Source organism: Lepisma saccharinum, chromosome 2 (genome assembly GCF_977018435.1).
Source record: "Lepisma saccharinum chromosome 2, izLepSacc3.1, whole genome shotgun sequence".
NCBI classification, from domain to species: Eukaryota; Metazoa; Arthropoda; class Insecta; order Zygentoma; family Lepismatidae; genus Lepisma; species Lepisma saccharinum.
The window spans coordinates 188841794-188860965 of NC_139230.1; the positions used below are offsets into that span (position 1 = coordinate 188841794).

The following is a 19172-nucleotide window of genomic DNA, read 5'->3' on the forward strand; positions in this document are numbered from 1 at the left end:
AATATGTGCGTTCTTAAAAATGGGTGCACATTTTGGAGAGTCAGGGTGAAGAAACGTATTAGATCTTCCACTGTTACTGGATGTCGTAGTGAATTGTCAGGTTCTGTAGCAGTGTCATTGGTGCGCAGGGGAACTGTTAGATCAGGGTGTTCAGGTATTGCATCTGGCTTGGCTTTGCATTTGTAACTGTATGTAGGATGGTTTTCCGTGCATGTGACACATTTTGGTGCAGCAGTTTGGTTTTGACATTCTCTGGTTGAATGGGGTCCTGAACAGTATCCGCATTTATCTCGGTTTGGACATGCAGCAGTAGTGTGCTTGTTATACTGTTGGCATTTTTCGCACCGCAATGGAAGAGGTTGTTGAGAACGGGATGGTTCAACTTTGTTACTGCGTCTGTATATGTATGCTCCACTGTGTAGTAGGGTGTCTACAGCATTTTGTGAGTCTGTTAGGACCCGCACCATGTATGTGGGTCCGTTGTTATTGCGAATACGGATACATTTGCGGATTTGTACACCTTCGCATTCCAGTTCCTCAAAAATCTCTTCGTCTGTTAGACTAGGTTCTACACCCCTGATGACAACTGATAGTAGTGGGGATTTATGTGGTGGTGGTGGTTGTTTTTGAATGGAAGCATTTAGTGTTTGGATGTTTGCTTTGGCTCCATAGATTTCAAAAGAAGCTTTGTTTCTAATTAGTTTTGCAAAGTCTGGATCTGGTGATTTTAATATGATGCCATTACGGGTGAACAGTATTTGTGCAATTTGTGCCCTTGGTACATACTTAGATGTTTGTTGGAACACATGTTTTGCTGTATTGAATTTGGTGTCGTAATTGGTGAGCAGGAAGTTGTATAAGCTGTTATCCTGTTGTTTGGATTTTAGTTGGGTTGCATGAGCTGTATTTCCTGTATCTCGTTTAATTGGTGATCTAGATCGTTGACGTTGAGGTAGAGGTAATCCTTCATAGGAATTGCGACGTCGGTGTTTTGTGGAATAGCTGGACGTTTGCATTTGATCATTGGTACTTCGTGAATCGAGCATCGTCTCGGAGTTTGGACCGTCCGTCCGTTTAGTACCTCCGGTGAAGGTTTTCACCCCTTCTCGCTGTCGTAGAAGCGTTGCAGGAAGACCATGATGCATATCAGAAGACCACAACCGTGAGTTGTTTATATGATCCAAGAGAACAAACGCAAATCCTATGGGAAAAGAGGCACAAACTCAAACCAACTGACAACTCAATCCAAAGAAGCGAATCCAAATTCCAAACTAATTGTAGAGCCCAAGACAAAAGAAGAGGAAGGATGAAGGTAGTAAGGGAAAACAGTTTCAAAAAATAGTGCAAGTCGTATGTCTGCTCCACTCAACGTGTTCAACCAAAAAGGTTCCTCGCAATCACCTAACCACCGTATAGGCACAATTGGTACCGTTTGTCCGTTCCAGACTTACGGCTTCCACCTGGAATAATTGGCCCACGATGCGTGACACAAGAGAGACCGACTTACGATTACCTATACCTTGATGAGTATAAAATTTTAAAAAATCATTAATAAATGTGAAACACAGCTCACCTGGCTGCATTGTTCAAAGTTCCGCAGCTTCTGAAGATTTTGTATGAGATTGTCGGTCCCAAGCTAACATGATTTTAAACGCATGTCACAAAGATACTTATCTTTGATATCACAGATATTCAGATATTTGCCACAGTTCCCCAGAATGGGAAGAGAAAATGTGTTCATACGACACTTTCTGGTGCAGCAGGTACTTATACCCACGGCTAGAAATTTAAACATGGCGACGCTGGGAGGTATCCAACGTCATTTTGCTCCAAGGCTTCAAAAACTTTGGTATTCTCGGTTTCGCGGTAAAATTCAGCGACGCATGCTCATCAGGGTATGTAGCTTTAGTACTACTTCCTCGCTGTAGAAATCTCGTTTGGCTGTGTACGACTTTGCGACTACAAACCCAACTCACACTGCTTTAGACGTGAGTGACACAAATGTTGTTCGGGAATGGTCAAGGGAAACAAAGTCTTTCCATCTTTATGTTTGTAGAAGAGAAGTCGGGGGGAGGGGGGTTAAAGCCCATATAGTCTGTGTATAAAGGCGTTGGTGTAGGTTGTATATGAAATTCAAATGAAGTAAAGATTGCCACATTGAGGCCATTTTAATATTTGTAAGAGTATAGTCAACGATGTTAGTAACAAGGTCTGCTTTATACAGCGTATATTAATAGAATTGTATGTTGAATTTTATCTTCTGCAAATATGCTGTACAATGAAACAAGTTGCAGGATCTACTTAGTGGGGCAAGTGTACAAATCACCCTATTGAATTTCACAACTTCACGTTGCAAATTAAGTTACGCAAACAAGGATAATTCCACGTGTAGTGGTGTGCAGTGGTCATTGTCGACCACTGGCGTACTTAGATGGGGCTCGTCCTAGAGGCTATTCACTGAATGTTTATATTTTCGTAAGTCTTTTGGCGCTGGATTGAACTTTTTTCCGGTGGAGCATGTGATCGGTAACGAATTATTATTCCCAAATATTCACGTATCGTTTTCCGACAGATTCGATACTAGTCCAGGCAATTGACACTTTGACCTGGGCAAAATTGCTTCAGAAGGTTTATAAACAGTTTCTAGCTCAGAAATCATTGCTTTATAACAGACAAAATCGGAGCACGGAAAAAAACTCAATAACAGATTTCAAAATGGCGGACTGACTGTTTTCTACTAATGGCCAAAAGTAAAGTAATTTACAGATTTTAGAGGGAGGAACTGCCATGCCTTCTAAAGCGAGTGTTACACAAAACAACAAGGACACATTCAATTTGTGGGGGTCTCCGTGCTGAGTTGGTCAGTGTCAAGCACTGGCGTACTGAAATGGAGTAGATGGAGCTCAGCCTAGAGGCAATTCACAAAATGTTTGCATTTTCGTGAGTCTCTGGCGTGGAATTCAACTTTGTTTCCGGTAGAACTTGTGATCGGGAACGAATGGTTATTCCCAAACATCCACGCATCATTTGCCGACAGATTCGATACGGAAAAAATCAGTGGATTCAGGCAGTAAAACGAAAAAATTGGAAACCAACACACGAGGGATTAGGGCTGTAGTCGGCGCTTCATCACCGCTAAGTAGATCCAATTAAAATATTTTACGCGTCTTAAAATTATAATTGTTAAATTGCAGAACAAGAAAAAATATAATTACATATGTTGACTATAAATTTCATATGTAACTGTTTGGCACCATGCATGTCATTAGCCGTGATGGAATGAACACACTTGGTTGTAGCATAGAAATTATACTTAAGGGCTCAAAGCTATAAAATTAAGGTGGTTATATTGGAGGGCACAACATCACAACATCTGGTGTGATCGTAGTATTTCAATGTTTATAACTAATCTCATATCATGTCAAAATGCAGAATCCTCAAACCACCTGCATCAGTGGAAAATCCTTTTTTTTTTTTTTGCCTTTTTCCTGAAATTACAAATCAGCTATCATACATACAAATATACCTTTAGAAATGCAGAAATGCTAACGCCTTGGAACTTGACATCAAGAAAATCTGCCTGAAATATCCATAATTTGAAAATAAAATACAACTACTCGTACTCGCTCCAAGTTTTTTATATTAATTAGCATTTTTATCTGATGGAAATCATAAATTACGGAGATATTTGCTCTGAAACCTTATGATCCCATGCGTACAATTAATGAGTTCATGGAAATGCTGAGTAGGTAGAAATGGATCTTGTAATGATTGAATCTCATGGTCAGTTCAAGGAGAAGCATATATGGTCTGACTTCCGAATAATAGATTATTTTCACAAGACGTATGGCCGCGGTGGCTCAGTCGGTAACGCTACCATGCTAAAGGTCCCGGGTTCGAATACGGGAACTTTTCTAAAGTTGGAAGGACCCTGGCGCCCACCCAGCGTCGAATAACATGGGTACCTGGGGGAAACCCTGGGGGTGTAAAGGCGGTCAGGGGCGTGATGCTGATCACATCACCCCCACTCACGACCGGATCAAGAAAGTATAGGGCGTTACCCCCACACCGCCTATACGCCTTCATGGCGTGGTGCTATGCACAGGAGAACACTTTACTTTTTTTTTACGTATGGGAGCACAAGAAGAGTGTGAAGATACATGTTGAATTTTGATAATATCACGTAAAATTACCTGATTATAACAAAATTCAACCCTGACACCGCTTCTGTTGAACTCCTTGGAGATATAACACCCAAGCCTCGGGGCGAAATCAACAATTGCACTCAATCAGTAATAGAACCTAATGCAAAGAAGTTGGAAGTAAACGAAATAACAACCGGCAATGTGAACTTGGAAGATAATAGATTATGGGCAAGAGAACAACAGAAGGACCCATATTTGTCTTTATTAATTGCGTGCCTTAAGGAAAGGGAAGTTCAATTGGATGAGAAATTGAACATGAAAGGTTTCGATTTTCATCTGAGCACTCCTTACCTGGATGAAGATGGGATTCTCTACAGGAAAATAGAAGAAGGGAAGGGCATGTTTCCCGATTTTGGACAGGAGCAAAAGATTTGGACACCGGATTCGTTGAAGCCGGAAGTGCTGCGAATATCCCATGACGAAGTTCACGCCGCACATCCAGGGGCAGCTAAGACTCTGTTCAAGATTTTGGAACAGTTTACGTGGAAAAATGTTTACTGTGATGTTAGAGATTACTACAGATCATGCCTCTCCTGATTGAGATACAATCCAGATTCTTCTAAAAAATATGGGATTCATGAGAAGTCGCAATCAGCCACGCCTAGGAGTGATATTGTATGGAGATTTGTTTGGAGCATTTCCGACCAGTTCTAGGGGGCGTTATCGCTACGTATTTCTCATTGAAGATACTTTCAAAAGACACATATTTTTGGCACCTTTGGCTACAGTGACAGGTAGGACCATTTCCAACGTTTTATTGAAATATTGTCACCTTTACGGCTTTCCATCGATGTTTACCAGTGACAATCAAAGTGTGTTTCGTATCCGCCTGTTTCGTCAACTGAAAACCATCAACTGCAAACCCGTGTACATTACTCCATACCGCCCACAAGCAGATCTCGCAGAAGCATCAAATTAAGACAGTAAAGAGAGCGATAGCTAAGTTTTGCACGGAACACAGTAAGTGGTCAGAAAACTTAGATTGGATCGCATTCGCAGTGAACAACCAGGTGAATTCAGCAACAGAAATGAAGCCGAGTCGTCTGTTTTTCGGTCGTGAGTTGCACGGACTAATGGATCCCCGGAAGATGCCCTTCAAAGGAAAAGAGGGAGAGAGGGACGCCACGAAAGAAGACAGGACGCAGTATGCAATTGATCTTCAGGAGAAATTGGAGAAAGCAATTGAATTGACACAAGATAATCAATTGAAGAATCGTCAAAAATCGGCCAAATATTACAATAGAAAAAGGAGACCAGTTTCATTAAGGGAGGGGGAGCATGGTCTTTTGCGGTCCCACAAACAGTCTTCAGCACCAAAGAGACTTTCAGAAGCACTTTTTCCAAAATATAGTTATCCGTTATTAATTCATAAATTCACAACAGAGATAAACATGATTCTTGTTGACGGGAAAACTGGGCGACAGATTATTGCAAATTTTGACCAGGTCAAAAGATGACCGAAGCGTGACGTACGGTTTCAGGTAGAAACGACAGGCGCCGGCAAGAATGGTCAGCTGACCCAGAGACACCCCATGGAGCTTCGGGGAGAACAGCTGGGTAGACCATAAAAAACCAGTTAGAAAATAGTTTCTTTAAAGAGACAATTCTAATTGAAATCTCCATTAGTTAAAAGTTTCTTTTTATTCGGAGACACATATTTACTCGCGAGTGTTTGCACTTTCTGTAGTAATTAAGCAGAGAAGTGCCGTGAATTCACGTGCTGGATATTACTCCTACCCTAGGAGTGGATGGGAAGAGGTTCGATCCCAGAACCTCACAAGAAGGAAGCAGCCTGGAAGAGGACGTTCTTGCCATGGATGCCAAACCGCCCACACCAGGAAATTGACTTCACGACGATTAATTAGGATGTCACTTGTTCCAGAGATCACAGGATGCAGTGAGGAACATTCGGACAGACATATTCCGGAAAGTGTCAAGTAAGTGAAGTGAAGTGGACGTTGTTAGTGTTTTTTTTTCTTTCAGGCAAACCTCACCAGGACATTGGACACACAGACTTACCTGGGGTAAGCCCTTTTTTTCGGTGAGGGGAGTATAATACTGTTACAAACAGTATTTGTTTTTTTGTTTCATTTTTGTGTTTGTGTATGATTCTGTATGCTTCGGTTTCTTCCATGGTTCTGTGTAGTTTAAAAGAGCCAATAAGTTTTGAACTTTCAGCCCTCCACCATGCGACGATGGAGGAAGTATAAATGTGGCCTCTGACAGAGGACAGGACAGAGAGTGTTTATGAACTGGATAGCAGAAGGGAGAGTGATCTCCGGTCTCCAGTGGCCTCCCATGAGAAAGAGCATCCCGAGGCGGATCGGCCGGTTCCACTTGGCAGTTCTGCCGTGGGGCTCAAGTTAGAGAAATGTAAATTGTAAATTAGAGAATTATTGGAAAAATCCGACCCTTGTTTTGTTGAATTGTAAATAAATGTATAAAGCCCATTTCTGCGAGTTTTCAGCAATCACCGTGCAACATTAAGTCAGTAAGTTCTTGCCTGTGATTGATTCTTTTGTTCCGAGCGCTCTATCGAGGAACGGGATGGGAGTCCAGGACTAACGAGCCTATTAAGTTGTTTATTTGGGTTTTTCCTGCCAGAAGCAGGCCGGTAAGGGTGGACTCCACAGCCCCAACAATTAGACGCTGTAGCTCAATGAGAATTTGCAGGTAGAGGTGGGAAGTAAGCAGTGTATTTCCATACCACGATAGATAAAAGGCGCAGGGGATTATGTTGGCAGACCTGAGCGACCGCCAGAGATGCACAAGTTCACGGTGCCCACCTCTTCCAATCCAACATCCCGGAACGTAGAAGAACATCCCTTTCGAAGTCGGCGCATTGCATTCACCACCGTACGGCATCAAATGTAAATTCTTTCTGGGTTATGAAAACTTTGATTTTTACTTTCTCCGGTGACAAATGGCACATGTTTGTATTTTTTTACACGTGTTCAAGATAAGGATTTGTACTCTGCTCCTGCTTTCTGAATAACCCTGTACTTATCAAGTCGTCTGGTAGCAGTGTCATCTATAAGTACTTTTTGTTTTACATTATAGCAAATAAAGCCGAGTCGGCTAAGTGGTCTACTTTCGATCCAGCAATCCAAGTACCCGGGATCAAATCCTGGCTTGAGCATGGATGCTATCTGTGATTGCCCCTTCATCAATTTCATCTAATCATCACTCATCCTCATCGTCATGATTACTCAAAGGGTGATGAGAAGCAATGCAAAACAATACAAATATCTCATCTTGGTAAAAGTAACGGTAGCTATGAGTTACTTTATTTCAAATGAGTAACTGTAACCTATATATTTTGGGGTGAGGTATATTTGACACTTGGTTACTCGTACATAGAAACTTTTCAAACACTATCATTACTCTTAACCAACGAAACTAAGCCTACATTTAGAAATAGAATTTCCATTAAAGTTCATTTTTTCCTGATGAATCGATATAATAATGTGATAACCGGCCGAAAATCGTCATCCTTGGAACACACACACACACATTATTTATATAAACGTGTGTGTGTGTGTGTGTGCATTGTTTTCACTTGTATTATTATGAAGGGACCATTTGGTCCCTTTCCCAAAAATATCCAATTGTTCATGATTATTATCCCTGAAAAGGAAATCTTATTAGTAGTCATGCAACATTTCTTGATCTGTTTGTTATAGCACCCTCTCAATTTTTTACAGTGAGAAACTTATTTAAGTTTAACTTTTTCATTGTTTTGGAAATTTAATTCATTGGTAATGTGTAAGAGTATTTTTCCTTACTATTTGGAACTAAATGTCACCGAAAATTGTTTGAATTTCAAAACTAGAGATGGAGAAAGTTCATTATATTACAACAATATTCAGCGCCATCTCTCATTAGAATATGTAAACATTCATTTCAATGGTTTTACAAGACCTGTAGCTCTCTGAAATTTGTGTAATGTGTGCAGTGGCGTCACCACAGAGGGGGCATGGGGTTTCGTATTCCCGGCCTTGGACGAAAACCAATTCTAGTTGGGGGAAAGGGGGGTAAACATTGAAGGGGCACAAAGGGGCAATTGCACCCCCATCGATTTCAAATTTTATGCAAGAAAAATTAGTTTTATAAAATGTTGTTTCTCGCTTTGTTCTCAATACCTGCTTTTCTTACAGCCACGAACCAAGTAAACGTCACGGCTCGACAAGTGGTACATGAACAACTGTCCGTGACGAATGCGGCCAACTATATATACCACCTTTGCGCCGAAGTTCTCTGGGTTCCGTTATCACTTTTTTTGGCTCTACTTTAGGTGTTTTGTGTGTGACAGAACAGAGATGAGAAATGTGAACGGTTGAGTTCATTTGGAAAGCGACCAAACTCTTTTGCACGCACTTTGAAGCTTATTTATCGTTACATTGCCTGTAATTTCCGGTGAGAAATGACGGGATGACGTCATAACTCCACATTGAGCATGGACACAAGTATTGCACTTGGAGTTAACTGGGACAAAGTCATTTGTTCCTATTTCGGCTCCATGAACAAGAATGCGAGTGCTGTCGAGCCATGGGTTATTATTATTGTCATTATTAATGTAAGTATGAAGAAGGGAAGAGGGAAACCCACGAAGTAACCCATCCTCCACCCACCCATTCAATTCAGGGCTATGCACTTAGTGTCCTGAGCCTTTAAAATAAACCAGGGCGTCATATTCGCGGAATCTTACGGTTCGCCCGTTTTCTCTTTTTTATTATTTCATAATTCAGTACAATACAGTATAATGATACCACAAAACAATTTAATGTATTGGATCGGATATTCGGGTAACCAGAACAACATACTATTGTTAGTAGTTGAGTTGATAGTGGATAGGAGAAGTACGAAAGGAGGGTATAGCAAATGTCGGATAGTGATCTAGGAGAAAAAGAGGATTAAAAAATTCCAGTTACCTAATGAAAGAAGTAAGAAAGTGTAGTATCTACTGGAATCCAGCAAAACAGAAAAAGAGAAGAAAGACAATAATAATAAGTAAATTTAAAAAAATAATAATAAATGAAACTAATCCAACTGGTAATAAACATTACTAGGTATACAGGGTGTTTCGTAAGTTTGTTTACAACGCTTGGGAGGTGATCGTACGAGTGAAAATAAGGTGGAAAGTTCATGTAACGAAATTCCGGAAACGGCTTTGTTGCCGAGTTATTGACGTTTGAAAACGTGGGGAAATGATTTTCCGAAGTGAATAATGGCAAAACGGGTGGAGAGAAGTCGTCGGTGTTGGGGGGTCCACTAAGAAATTGGGTAAGCTCTTGTCAAAAAATGACGCGGCAATGTTGTGCAATGTCGGCGCAAGGGATTTCCCAAAGGACGCGAACGAAGATGTTGACGGGAGTGGGGTGGGTGTGCGTTCTGCGTGAGCTGGTATCGACGAAAATTGTCATGTGTTGAATGGCACCAAGAAACAAAGAACATTTCCTGAGCGAAGGGCACCATGACGTAAAAACGAAAAAAAATGAACTGTAATAGGTTGCATACCCTGAAGGGCACACAGTATGCTTAATGGAGATGTGAAGGGAACCTCATCACAGACGGTTTTCAAAGTATCCACCATGTACTTCCAAGGAGAGGCGACAACGGCGAATCAAGGATTGTCTAGTGCGACCCAATAAGCTCGGCGTTTCTGCTATCGATGCTGCAGCTACATTGATACGGGCAACGAGGTCCTCGGCTGACACGATAGATGTTTCGTAAACGAGGCATTTCATCTCTCCCCAGAGGAAGAAATCCCGGGGCGTAATATCAGGCGATCGAGGTGGCCATGGCACAGGCCCCCTCCCCTGCCAATGCACTGCTTGTGGAATACGGTATTGAGGAAATGGCGCACATTCCGATCGAAATGTGGGGGTGCACTGTCATGTTGAAACCACAGTCTTTGTCTCAGTGCCAAGGGCACGTCCTCTAGTAGTTCAGGCAAAACCTCAGTGAGAAATGCTTGATAAGTGGGTCCACATAGGCGAACAGGGAGAATGTACGGTCCAATCAAATGGTCATGCAGTATCCCGCACCACACATTCACAGCAAATCTGTGCTGATGATGTGCCACTAGCAGTGCATGTGGATTTTCATGTTCCCACACATGACTGTTTTTACTATTGAACACACCAGTTTTCGTGAAGATAGCCTCATCAGTCCATAGTACCGTATTCTGAAAATTGGGGATAGTTTCAATTTCATGAACAAACCATTGGCAAAAGTCCTCACGTGGGCCAAAGTTCCGAGGTAAAAGGTCTTGCACTTTCTTCAATTTGTACGGGTGCATCCCCTCTTCTGCCAGGACTCGCCACACATTCACATGGGAGGTGTTTCGTTCGTGGGCTAGTGCGCGCGTACTGGTGCCTGGATGATCCATCACTGCAGTTAGCACATCTTTCACAAACCGTGGTGTTCGCACACTTCGCGGTCGTCCAACTTCTCCACGAGGTTGCAACACTGATCCTTTTTCCCGAAGTCGAGTGTCTACAGTTTGAAATAAGGTGTGCGATGGTAACACCCTATTTGGAAAACGTGCCCCATACAGACGCCTTGCAGCACGGCTATTACCTCCAGCCTCCCCATAAATCAGATGCATGTCCGCCACTCTTGGGACGTGTATGCAGCCATCCCTTACACCGGGCTACACGTGTTTATGGCAGTGAACACTAGTACATTTCACACACTCACCTCCCAAGCGTTGTAAACGAACTTACAAAACACCCTGTATATATATATATAGTCAGTATATAAATGTGTCGGTGAAGGTTGTATATGACATTGAAATCAAGTAAGAGTTGCCACATTGGGCCAATTTGAGTATTGTGAAATTACAAATTGCTTTACCGAACTTGAGAATTCGAGCTGCATTACTTACACGAAACAACAAGGACACATACAATTTGTGGGCGTCTCCGTGCTGAGTTGGTTAGTGTCAAGCACTGGCGTACTTAAATGGAGTTGATGGGGCTCAGCCTAGAGGCTATTCACCGAATGTTTGCATTTTCGTTAGTCTTTGGCGTGAAATTCAACTTTACTTCCGGTGGAACATGTGATCGGGAATGAATAATTATTCTCAAACATTCACGTATCGTTTGCAGACAGATTCGATACGGAAATATCAGTGGATTCAGGTAGTAAAGAGAGACTACTGGGAAACAACACGAAGGATTAGGCGCTGCAGTCGGCAGTAAGTGAACAAAAATAAGACATTTTACGGGTTTTAAAATTATAATTGTTTAACGAAAAGAACAAGAATAAATTACAACTTCATATGTTCACATAAAAAATTTCAAATGTAACTGTTTACGAGCATGAATGTTATTTGCCGTGATGGAACACACTTGGTTGTGGGTTGGTGATTGTACTTAAACACTCTGTGTGGTAATTTCGAATTAAAAGGTAATTATTGCATAAAATTTGTAATTTTTAGGCTTAGAAAAGTACACAGTTAAATTACAAATACACGGCGAAGATATAGTATCCCAATCCAGCATAAACTGATTAACCAACTAATGTAAATATTTTTGATTGAACATTCTATTTTGGAACTATCAATCATTTTGGACACGGTCCTATTTCGAACACGAAGTGGCACTGAACATGTTGAACCTTGACAATGTCACGTAAAATTACGTGATTATAATAATATTCGTGCTAACTTAGCTTACCATGTGACTGGTTGTAGTTCATGCACTGAAATTGAGGACTAAAAGTGGTAAATGGTGTAAGTGCCAATAGCAAAAGTGTTGGGAAATAGCATCGTTCAGCACATAAGCCCGTAAGACCGTTCACACTAGTGACCTCTTTACACGTCCTTTGAACTACTTAGAGGGCTACCAGCCACAAGTCATGTTTACCACAATATAAAGCATGGCACATTTCACAGTTTAACGTGGAAAACGGTGTTTGAATTATTGTGGCATTTACAGCGTTTACCAATTTTAGTCTTCAATTATGAAATATTTGGACTTCTCTGAAAATGATTGTTATTTTGATTTATTTTTATTTGTAAACAAAACTGAAAGAAACAAACACATGTATCTTACCATAAATCATGTGTTTACTTTAAAGGGCGACTTTCGGATGACCCACAGCAACAGATTAAATACCATCCAGATTCCCACAAATCACTAGGACTCCAGAGCAAGAACATGCTAAGATATGCCTCCATGAAAGGCAACAGCAACAGGCAAGTAGTAATCATGAACAACATTTTCCCTACTAGTTCAAACTGTTCCAAAATAGTACACGTAATGGCAGATGTAGTAGTAAGCAGTGTTCATAAGTATTTTTCCAGTTATTTCTTGATTCATTTTAAGGAATGAAATTGCATTGTTGCTGGGGCATTACTTGTCCTATGTTTATTTCTTTTTTCTTTCCTTTTCAACCTTGCGTTGTTCAAAATGAAATAAATGAAAATCATGATCAGCAAGTGATCTACTATTATCCTTGCTGCTGGGTGTACAATCCTCCTGATTTAATATTTGTTGCTAAGGAATAAAAAATCACTTTTAATTACAAATTATTGTGTCATATTTGAAAAGTAAATATGTGCACATGTTATTTGTGTATACATGTTAGTGTGCAACCATTTTCTTGAGTATACTATAAAACATTAGACCTATTGGGGGTATTTTGAAGTGGCCTAAAATGCTGATTAGCACCAATTCTTGCATTTCTTAGACTGAGAGTCTTCAACATTATTATGTTCCCTTGGTCAGTTGTTCTCCATGTAGCTAGAATCTGTATCATTGTAAGGCTGCAGCGTCCCCTCCTCCCTCATACACAATGCAGTAGTCACCGCCCGAGATTCTATTCACACCTGTCTGAATGCTACTAACAATTGATCTACTCTAGAATGCAATGTTATACCTGCGCCCAGATAATTGCCGGCCAATGTCTTATTTAGGGAAGGGGAGCCACCCGAGAGACTATCCAATTACAAAATTTAATGAGCAAAGCACGTGTTGCTGTTGTATTATACGAAGTTGATTGATTTTCACAGAAGCAAGGATTCGATTGTGGATTTACAGCTTTCTGTGAACAGCACCTCTGAAAATTATTGCGTACCTAACAACCTTTTCGTTATTTAATGCCTTTTAAAAATTTGACATTAATTTTTTTGGTAAGGAAGCCATTCTTACCAAAATGTTAGTGATCTTAACTACACACAGAAACAGATAATGAGTACATGCTTCTTTTTCTCTGGTCATTCAACAATAATAAATAATTTACCTATTGTTATGTTATTATTAAATGCGAGACACTGGGGCGGATACCTCCAAAATATATATTCTGTCTATGGAATCTGGAGAGAAAGGCCGCGCAGCATGGTAGGCATGTCACTGTGATTGTTCTTTAATCGATTTCATCAATTCATTATTTATTATCGTCTACGCGATTAATTAATATAATTCAGAAATTTCGAAAAACTTAATTAACACATTGACTGCCACCGTGTAACTGAAAATGTATCTCTTCTGGGCCAATCCGATTTTCTTGACCGACTGTGAATGAAATGTGTATGCATAATATCTCAATACAATTGAAATTAAGCCCATTGTTGAGGTTTATGTGGTGTGTATGCATTTCTATACACGCGGCGTAGGTTTTCAATTTGACGTTGTATGCCACGTGTATATGATTTCATACACGTAATTATTCGCTTTGTGTTACCACATTTTGTCTTGTTCTTTCCGAATATCACGCTGTTTTAAAATTTTGTGGTGATCAAAGTACCAAAATTATCAGACTACTGGAGCACTAGTGCTTTGTTTGATTTTCCTCTTCCCAGATGTATAATGAGTAGAAACAGATTTGAACTGCTTCTACGAATGTGGCATTTTGCAGACAATTCACGTGCTGCCCCTAATGATAGATTACATAAAATTACGAACATCACCAACAAACTCATTTCACAATTCCAAGAAATATACACACCAGGGGGAAAAAATTGTGTCGACGAAAGTATGATACCATGGCGGGGAAGACTTTCATTTCGGCAGTACATCCCTTCCAAAAAGAATAAATACGGAGTGAAAGTTTTCAAGTTGTGTGCCAGCAGGGGCTATACATGGAACATTATTCTTTACGTTGGAAATATAAACGGCCGGTAACATGTCAGTTCCTGAAACTGTTGTGTTACAGCTTGTAAGAGATCTTCTCGGTGAAGGCCGGCGTCTTTACAGAGATAATTATTACACCAGCGTTCCTCTTGCTTACCTTGCCATTGACAATAATAGCCATCTGATCGGTACAATTAGGTCTAACCGTAAATATTTGCCAGCAGATGTTGTTCAAGATAAATTGAGGAAAGGTGATATTGTAGGAATGGAAACTCAGGAAGGTGTGACTATTCTGAAGTGGAAAGATAAGAGAGATGTGTTATAGTCCTATCTACAGCTCACTCTGCTGAAGAGGTAACTGTAACAGAAAGACGTAGTTCAGAAATTAGAAAGCCTACCGCAATTATTGATTACATTACTAGCAAGTCCTTCATTGACGTAAGTGATCAATTCGCTTCATATGGGAATGCTCTGCGAAAGACTACAAAATGGTACAAGAAAGTTATTATTGAATTTATGTGGGGAACGGCTCTCATGAATGCCTACATTATCTACAGTGACTGCATCCAGTCCAGTAATATACACATAAATGAATTCAGGAAACTTGTAATCCTAAATATTCTTTCTGAACAATTACCTCCTGGACAGCAAACTCACTTTACCTGTGCAACAAGGCAGAAAAACTCAAACTCATCACTTGATAAACAAAGTAGGGGATAATGGAAGAAAGAAGCAAGGACGCTGTGAACATTGCTACAAAATCTATGGCAGAAGTGGAAATTCTGACTCGACAAGAAGGAAGTTTGCCAGGTGGGTGAAGACAGTATTTGACAAATGTCCCAAACATCCTTTTATGTGCCGGGAGTGTTTCAACAAAAACCATAGAACTTCCAAAGTGTTCGGTATAAAATATGTCATCCTTATATCTATCTATATATCTACAAGGAACATAAGTTTACAAAAAAATATTATATAACGAATCGTTTTGTAAGAATTATGATGTACTAGCAATGTACTCCATAATGTATAATCGTTTACTGTGAATTCCAACCAGAAAAAAATTGTATTTACACATTTACCCTTCTTTTTTAGTTGTCAATACATTTGTACTAGTGAAAAGAATACGTAAGCGTAAATAAAGTTTTGAAGATTTTTTTACTCTTGTAAGACATTACAGAAATTAAAATTATTACTGCCCCATCTTAGCTGTACGCCACTGCTATTTAACAGTCATATAGTTTTGATTGAACTGTGTATGCGTTTCCATACACGCGGCTAAGAATCAGGTTCTTGTTTGTGTATGGAGTAGCATACACGTGGCCCAGAAGCAAGAAGCCATGTGTATGACATATCATACACACGGCAGTCAATGTGTTAAATGTAGAGAATAATATATTATATTAGAAGGATGGACAGTACACACACATTAAATGTGAGTATAAAATTTTGCTTTCGTGCTTGTGTGACGTCGTCGCCTTTCAATTAAGCGGTCCTGGGTTCATTACCCGCTAGAGGGACATTGCACAGTCGTTCGCATCCCACCCACTGTAGATGCAGTCCTGATTAGCCTATTTTGCACGAAGCAAACTTAACAATTCAAACAAACAATTCAAGCATGTATAACCTTTAATATTGAGAACATTGATATAAATTAGTTATGTAATTAAACAATGGATGGCACAATATAATATTATTTAATTGTAATTTACGTTCTCCATCCCTAGCTGAAAGGTTCAAAATATTTTCAATTTCTTTTTTTGGATTAGGAAGGAAAGAGATTTGATTTAGTTTATTTTTAGTTTATTTTACTTCGCGTTTTGTGCCTCTTGGCTAATTTGGGAAGATGGGGATGAGTGATGAAATGATGAAATTGATGAATGGACATTCACAAACAACCAAGCCCGACCGGGATTCGAACCCGGGACCCTTGGCGTCGCAGCGCGATGTGCTAACCACTTTTTTTTATTATTATTTCCTTTACTATTTACATCTGATTATAACAAACTTTTCATGATTACTATACAGGTTTTACATACTAGGATATGTTACATTTAGAAAATTCGCATAGACATTGTTCTTTTTGTTTGCCGACATATTTTGAAATGTGTGCCTTAAATAATGCACAAATTGTTCATGAAAGTCAACTTGCTGATAAGTAGAGGCAAACCAAGCATATTGCCTCAGTAACCACAATACACTGTTCTGTTTCTTTTTAGGGAAATAACTAAAATTGGGAAACAGAAGATGATCAATTGTAATATTCTTCTCATTGGTACGACAGATGACACTTACGAGTTTCGCAACATATTTCCATGACGTAGCGGTTATTAAGCATTCACTGAGCTTATGCACTAAACTATCAGGCACGTTACATATTAAACATAATGATGAATCTGCCATGTGCAGATCATAGAGTTTCACTCGAGTCAGCAGTATTTGATGCACTATAACGAACCACGCCGATCGTATTCTTGTTGTGAGATGCCTCGCGTGTATATTTTTCCACACCACAGGCCAACGACCTTCCGGGTGTCTTTCAACGATCTTAACAGCCTGTTGAGACGCTACACGCATTCTTCTGTATATATGCGACACCACTGGAACAGGCAGGGTAGGAGTTTGTAACAAGCCATAGCAAATCTCTACTAAGTTATCACGGAGGTACCTAAGGTTGGGGGGGAGGTTAGTCACGTTTATGGGGGGATCCAACTGTATATGGGCCAAGCAGTCTCGAAGAACATGACTTGTAAGGCTATCAGGGCTCTGAATCATCGTCTCTATGTCCGCTTGAATGCGGAGCGCCTGGCTCTTGTGGTGCACGTGTGCAAGATTCAAGCCTCCCCCAGCATTATCTAAACACAAGGTCTCGTGATTTACACGTAACAACTGCCCATTCCAAACAAACCAGTTCACTGCACTTTTCAGCTTTGTTACATCCAGCATTCGCATCGGAAGTATTTTGGCTATAAAGCACACTTTCGAAAGAGCATACACATTAACAAACGTGACTCGTGATTGCAAGCTAATGTTTCGAAACTTATTAATTTGTAGCACTGCTTTTACACTCCCAATCACTCGATCATAATTTACTTGTATCATTCCTTGCAAAGAAGGCGTAAATACTACACCAAGTATTTTTACAATGTTTACAACAGGGAAGTGTTGAACTGGTGTGTGTGGTGGAGAATTATTTAAAAACATCAAACATGATTTCTTTACATTTATGTGAAGGCCTGAATACACCCCAAATTCCGTCGTTAGTTTATGAACCGTGTCCACATCAACAGGTGACTGAACCAAAATGCTGACATCATCCGCATAAGCTAAAACTTTTAGCGACTTTGACAGAATAGTTATTCCTTGTAACCGTGCTTCCAAAGAGGCAAGCAGGGGACTTAGGGAAATACAAAAAGCCAACATGGATAAGGGATCTCCCTGTCGGACACCTGTGACAATGCTAAGCGATTTTGTCAGAAACCCATTAATCTGTATTTTCGATTCAGCATTGTTATATAGCCCTTGCAGTGCTGAGAGAAAATTCCCCCGTATGCCCCTTTTGTGGAAAACATGAAACATATAATTATGGTTCAGCGAATCAAATGCACGTTCGAAGTCCAAAGCTAAAAGCGCTTGATCCTTTAAATTTTTCTTATTATGATTACTGGTAACCACTTCACGCAGCGTTTGCAACACTGCATAAATGTTTTTATTTTCACCATATACATATTGCATGTCCCCCACCAAGTTGCTTGAGTACGGCATTAAACGTGCAAGCATACTGTAAGCCTTGTTTTGTTGTGTGTGTGATATGTTATCTATACATTTACAAGACATACAAACACGTAGGTTCAAATTAACAACATGACTTTAATACATGGAAGCCATTCACGTACATCTTACACACTCTTACTATAACAACCAATCAATAACATGCTATAGAATACAAATTCTTCTTCTTCCTCTTAACATGCGTCTATCATCTCCTCCTGGAGTCTCTTTTTGTTTCAAGTGCTGGTCTCACCTAAGTCTGTTCGACAATCCTTCTTCCCTCTGCATCCTTAGGTCTTCTGCTAGCTCTTTTAGCTTTAGTCAAGAACCGGTCCAGACCGAAAGGATCGTCTTCATCTTTCTCAGACTGAACAGGTCCGCTGCGTGCTGCTCCACGGTCCGTGCCACTGAATTCCTTGCCTGGGACAAAACTGTTTGTTTTCATTATTTTCTCCAAATCATCTCCATACACATCCTTGTTCAGATCTCTTGATGGTCTGTAAATATGTTGGCCCAGAGGTCGTGCATGCCACCAAGGTTTATCATACACGTTGTACGCTTCGTCATCTCCGTACCCACTGTCCATCCTCTTTGATTGATTGAACAGCTTCTGGTCAAACTGAGTGTCGTCACTGGCCATGCTCTTAGCTGGCATTCCAATGGCAATCTGTTTACTAATGTCCCTCTCCCTGTCTCTCCGGAGCTTCGATCTTTTATGTCCCTCATATCGCAGTTGGTCACGTTCCCATGATTCCTTATCTTTCTGGGTAAGTTTCTTTTCCAGCTGCGCTCTCAAACCTTCATTTTCCGGTATTTTTGTATTAATATCTGCGTTGTAATTTCGTCCGGACCCCGTATTTGTGAACATTGTGTTACATTGTGCTAACAAGTTCCTCCAACCTGGATGAATACTGTCGAGCCATGAACGTCCAATCAACGGATAACGCAGTTCTTCTTCACACAATATAACCGGTAATTTATACAGTACATCATTCAATGATAAATCAATGAAAGCTTGACCTTTCAACTTCCAAGTATTATTATTCACATCTCGTAACTTAAGTGTAGTGAATTGTGTTCGCCGATGAGGAAACATTTTTTTGAAAGACTTGCTATTGAA

General features: G+C 40.2%; 1 pseudogene; it reads right to left on the reverse strand.

The window, feature by feature from the left end:
- Positions 1-18305: 18305 nt before the first annotated feature.
- LOC145983795 (puff-specific protein Bx42 pseudogene) lies at positions 18306-18920 on the reverse strand (annotated as a pseudogene).
- Between the last annotated feature and the right edge of the window lie 252 nt (positions 18921-19172).